The sequence below is a fragment of the Leptosomus discolor genome, chromosome 15 (assembly GCF_034619465.1).
Source record: "Leptosomus discolor isolate bLepDis1 chromosome 15, bLepDis1.hap2, whole genome shotgun sequence".
Lineage (NCBI taxonomy): Eukaryota > Metazoa > Chordata > Aves > Leptosomiformes > Leptosomidae > Leptosomus > Leptosomus discolor.
Genome location: NC_141405.1, coordinates 13,966,147 through 13,972,255, shown reverse-complemented (window position 1 = coordinate 13,972,255; position 6,109 = coordinate 13,966,147).

The window sequence follows — 6,109 nt, the reverse complement described above, 5'->3', positions numbered from 1 at the left end:
ACTGTTAGGACCGGGCACCATTAGGACCAGTCGCCGTCAGGAGCAGTCGCTATTAGGACCGGTCGCTATTAGGACCAGTCACCATTGGGACCAGTTGCTATTAGGACTGGTCACCATTAGGACCAGGCTCTGTTAGGACAGGTCACCATGAGGACTGATCACCATTAGGACCGGTCACCATTAGGACCAGTTGCCATTAGGACCAGTCCCTATTAGGACCAGTCACTGCTAGGACAGGTCACCATTAGGACTAGTTGCCATTAGGACCAGTTGCCATTAGGACTGGCCACTATTAGGACCGCTCACTGTTAGGACCAGTCACCATTAGGAGCACTTGCCATTAGGACCGGTCACCATTAGGACCGGTCACCATTAGGAGCAGTCGCCATCAGGAGCAGTCACTATTAGGACCGGTCGCTATTAGGATCAGTCACTGTTAGGACCAGTCACCATTGGGACCAGTTGCTATTAGGACTGGTCACCATTAGGACCAGGCTCTGTTAGGACAGGTCACCATGAGGACTGATCACCATTAGGACCAGTCCCTATTAGGACCAGTCACTGTTAGGACCGGTCACCATTAGGAGTACTTGCCATTAGGACCGGTTACCATTAGGACCGGTCACCATTAGGACCAGTCGCCATCAGGAGCAGTCGCTATTAGGACCAGTCGCTATTAGGATCAGTCACTGTTAGGACCAGTCACCATTGGGACCAGTTGCTATTAGGACCAGTTGCTATTAGGACCGGTCTCTACTAGGACCAGTCACCATTGGGACCAGTTGCTATTAGGACTGGTCACCATTAGGACCAGGCTCTGTTAGGACAGGTCACCATGAGGACTGATCACCATTAGGACCGGTCACCATTAGGACCAGTTGCCATTAGGACCAGTCCCTATTAGGACCAGTCACTGTTAGAACCAGTCACCATTAGGACTAGTTGCCATTAGGACTGGCCACTACTAAGACTGCTCACTGTTAGGACCAGTCACCATTAGAAGCACTTGCCATTAGGACCGGTAACCATTAGGACCAGTCACCATTAGGACCGGTCACCATTAGGACCAGTCGCCATCAGGAGCGGTCGCTATTAGGACCGGTCGCTATTAGGATCAGTCACTGTTAGGAGCAGTCACCATTGGGACCAGTTGCTATTAGGACCAGTTGCTATTAGGACTGGTCTCTACTAGGACCAGTCACTGTTAGGACCAGTCACCATTGGGACCAGTCACTATTAGGACCAGGCTCTGTCAGGACGGGTCACCATGAGGACTGATCACCGTTAGGACTGGTCACTATTTGCACCCTAGGGCATGGCCCCCACCCCACTTCCACGCAGCGGGGTCCCCGGCGTGCCAGGCGGGCACGGTGCGGGCGGGCACACCGCGGAGGGCACCGCGGGCACGGGCACGTCCCGCCGGCCGGGCCGGCTGCGGGTGACGCCTCGCCAGGCTGGGGCAGCGGCTGCAGAGCCGGTCCTGTTGCCTTGCCCAGCGGTGACTCGCCCAGGGCCTGGCAGAGCCGGGCCCCTCGGCTCCCGTTGCCCCAGCACTGCATCCTGCTTCACAGCCTCACATTCAGCTTCCTCCATCCCTACGGAGGAGACTGGGTGCTGGCAGGATTTGGGGGGCTGAAGAGAGACTTTTATAGATGGGGTTTGGTGTGACTATATTGCTGAGGCTTTTATATGGAAAAATACACCCTGGGTTTTGCCACAAAATAAATTCCTGATTCACGACTCGCTGCAAGCGAGCACGGACTGAATTTACAGCCAGGACCAGGCAGGACTAGGAATTAACTTCACCTCGCTACTCAAAACCGTATTTTTCCTTTCTATTTACCTGACCCACGCAGGGACACTTCAAGCAATCCCTCTGTGCTAAAGCTGCCCTGGGTGCTGCAGCTTGGGTCCAGCTTGGATTCACTGATGTCTAGTAGGGCGTTGAGCTCGTGCTCGCGGTGGCCCCTCCACCTTCCATTTCCATGGGTTCTTGCTCAGTAAATCTGCTCCCGGTTCTTGGCAGAAAAAAAAAAAAAGGGTGGAAAAAGCTTTCGGTTCCTCCCAGCACCTTTGAAGTTGTGTTTTGAAGAGGGTGGAGAAGGGAAGAGCCTGGTGGGTGCTGGGGTGCATGGCTGGGCACGGACACCCCGACGCGGGCTGTGCCGTGGGGCGGGTGGGTGCTCCCTGGCTGTGACTCAGGGGGGAGGGAGGGGTGAGGTGGGGGTGTCCCCAGCTGCAAGCTGGGGCAGATGGCAAGCAGGAACCTGTGCCAAGATGCCAGGCGCCGACTTCTCCCTGCGTCTGGGAGGGGACAGTTCAGCCTGTCTTTGGCTGGGACAAACGAGGGCCGACAAAAGACATCCCCTGCCCGCATCCCGCTCCAAGGCTTGGACCTGCGGGACGTGTCCTTCCGTGGAGGAGCTGGGCAGAGCCCCGTGCGGGCTGGCGAGGCTCACAGGGGGAAAGAGAGGACGGCGACTGCCACCAGTGCAAACCCCGCGGAGGGTTGGGCAATAAGGAAGCGAAAGAAACGACCGAAAAAACTCCGAAGGCAGCAACGTCAGGGTGTTGCGTCAGCGCGTTGGGGAGATAATCTGCAGAGCACTTCCCTCTGCAGCGCAAACCGCCCCACAGCCCGGCCCGGCCAGAAATGGCCCGGCTGGCCTGTCCCCAAAGGAAAGCAGGGAGGGGACACAGCTCGGCACACCCGGACCTTGGGAGACCCGTCCTGCGCAGGGTTGCACCCTGCAGTGGTGCCACTGGGCGATTTGCTGGGAGCCCCCGCTGCGAGGTGTCAGGCCCAGGGCTGGGCTATCGGGGCAGGAGCCATCCCTCCCTGTGCTGTGAAACCCTCCAGGGTGGGATCTGTCCCCAGCAGCTTTGGGGCCAGGCAAGGTCCTGCTGCTCGCTGCCTGCCGAAGGCTGGGGGGTGGCTGCTGCCAGGGCAGGTCCCATCCCTGGATGTGGAGGCACATCGCAGCACCCAGCAGGGAGGAGATCTGAGCAGCGTCGGGCTTCATTAGAAACTGAAGCCAAGATTTCGGGGCATTTTAAAGAGGATTTTCAGAGGCAAGCTCAGCTCCACTTTCCTTGGCCTTGGTACCCCCGCAGCAGGATTTTTTCCTCAGGTATTTCAAGTATTTTTGGAAGAAGGCATTTGCTTTCAGGGCAGCTGCTTATTTTCCTCCCAGAGATGATGGTGCACAAACCTGGGTGCCAACGGGGCTGTGACATGAGGCCAGCCGTCCCACTGCGGGAGGGCTGATGGAGCCAGGAGGCTGCCTGCTCCCCAGGGAGAGGGAGCCCTGCCTCCATCGGGGACTGACCTTCCCTGCTCACCCAGCACCCTCCAGCCCTGGCTGGGGGACACAGATGGACAGAGTCAGTGTTGTGAGATGTGCTGGGGCTGGATGGAGCTGGGGAAGGGCCTTTTGGGTGGGACCTCCCCCTGCAGAGGGGCTCCGGGAGCCTGGCACCTGCTCCGGTGACTTTTCAGAGGCAGCATCACAAGGATGCTCGGGGTGAAAGATTTTGGTTTTCACAACCTTCATAAAAACCCCACGCTCCCATCCTGGGGCTGCAGCCTGAGGTTTCCTCGTCTTTCCAACACATCAACCGCTCCCTAAAACATCTCAGTCCAGATTCTCCAGGAGTTTTTTTCCCATTGTTGGCTCTTCGTCAGCCCCCCACTGGGTGTGACATCCCCTGGGGTTATCTTGAGCTGCTCCCACACGCAGGCAGATGGATTTATGTCCCCGCAGCCCCTCTGGGAGCACGCCGCCCCCCCCCCCCCCCCCCCCCATCCCCTCATGCCCTGGTCTTTCGGGACACAATGTGGGGGAAAGGAGGGGACACATCTTGCCCCAGCCCTCCCCACCGGTTTGGACCACCCAGCGCCCCGCTCTCACTCTGCCTCACCTCACCTAGGGTTAAAAAAAAAAATACCTGTCCCTGCTGCCACCGTCACCTCGGCCGGCTGGAAGCCAGCGGAGCCCCTTGGAAGGCAGGTGCCCACTGTGCCAGCCCGGTGCCGGAGCTGGCTGCCGGCAGCGCTGCCGTTCCCGGTGCGAACGGCAGAGGCCAGGACGCGGCCGCGCTCAGCGCCGCTGGGAGCGGGGTGGAAGCTGTTCCCAGCAGCAGCAGAGGATGCTCAGCCTCTGCCGCGGCTCAGCGTTCCCTTCCCTCCCACCTCCATCCCACCAGCAACTGCTCCTCCACCCCCGCTGGTGCCACGCTGGGTGTCACGGCTGTCACCCCTGCCCAGCCCCTGAGGGACACGGGGCACCTTGGGACTACCCGGCTCTTGGTGCTTCACGCAAAGACGGGAGATGTTTCTCCCGTCAGGCAAACTGGGAACGCAGGTCTGGTTCTGTGAGGGCAGAGCGGACGGAAAAGCCACCCCAAGCCTTTCCCACCCCCAGCATCATGGTGTCACCCAGCTGTGTGGCAGATGGAGCTTGTCACAGCGTCCTCACCTCTCTGTCCCCGCTGCTCCCCTGCACTGGCCTTCGAAGGGCTGGGAGATGGAGAGCAGCACCCATCGCCCCCCCATGCTGTGCTCTGTGCCTGCCCTGTGCTTGGGCACCTTTGCAAACATGGGGATGCTCTTGCTCACCTCCAAGTGCACAGCCCGGGGAGCTGGGGGACCCCAGCTCCCACCCTCAGAGGCACTGGCTTCCCCAGATCCTGACCGAGCTACCCCAGCAGCACACAGACCCATCCAGACACAGATATTATTGGGAATTTGTATTTTTACCCCCTTCAAGCCCTCTTTCCTCCTGCCCCCGCCCTCCCTCCTCAGCCAGTATGCGGTGGGAAAGCATTAAGAAATACCACAATACCAGATGCAATCAAAGGCAGGCTGGTGGGAGTTTGTCTTTTAGGGTTTCCTTCTCTTTTATTGCTTTCCCAAAGAATAAACATTTGGGAGGGCTCTGGGGTGATTTAGTGGAGCAGGAAAGGGCAGAAGGCTGGGAGCCGCCTGCTCCCTTTGGCAAATCTCGCAGGATGATGGTGCAGCCTTGGGGATTTTTCTTCCAGTAGAAATAACTGCCCAGTCAGACAATAAGGCTGGGAATAGCCTGGCTTGATGGGGAGGCTGCTTCGCCCCCGGGCACTGGGGCTGGGGTCAGTGGGAGCTGCTGGGACAGGGGCTAAGGCAGAGGATGCTGCCATGGAGAGGAGGAGGGATTGAAGCGGGCGAATTCACAGCAGCGCAGAGGAAGCGGTGACCTTTGAGAAGCAATCTTCCTCGCCCGCTGCTATTTATCCAGACTTCCCAGCGGCTCCTTCAGCTGAGCCCGACCCTGTATGTGCAGGCCAGGCTGGGAGACACTGGGCCGCCCTGGTGCTGAGCCACGGCTGCCTCCAGTCCGGGGGTGGTTCTGGTTTGTGGAGCTGAATGCAGTGTTTACTGCTGGAAAGGCAGCTCTGCAAAAGGCTGAACCTTCCTGCCTGCTGGGTGTCCTTGGGCAGGCGAGCTGGGAGGAAAAACAACCCATTTGTCCCAGAGCATCCCCCTTACCTCGCCTACCTCCCCCTCGGACTGTAGGATGAGAAGTGCCTGGGCTCAGGGGATCCACACCCGGCCGAGCAGAGGCTGCAGTGTGGTGTTTAGCTGCACAGCCGTCTGTATTCACCTTCGGAGAGGTTACCTGCCTGTTTACCTGCACCCAGCCCAGCTGCACCCAGCAGCTGGGCTGGTGTGGGGAGCAGAGCTCTGACCGACCTTGCCCCACAGCCCTCCACCAGACCCTCGTAGCCAGGGAAGGGCCAGGGCCGGGGAGGCTTCAGCATCCCTTGATGCAGGACCCCAGGGAGATGGATGCTCAGTAGAGAGCAAGGCTGGGCTGCCAAAACAGTCCCTGGAGCACCGTTATCAGCACCTACATCTCTGCTGGCACCCAGTCTCTCCATAGGCACCCCAGCATCCGTAGGACAACATCTCTGCACACACCCCAACCCTGCAGGCACCCTTCTTTATCATCACCCCGACCCCTCTGCCAGCCTCTGGTCCCAAAGCAGACCATGGCATGGGTGGGTTTTAACGGAGGAGGGTCCGTCCGCTGTCTCACTATCCCCCCACCCAGCCATCATCACTAGGATT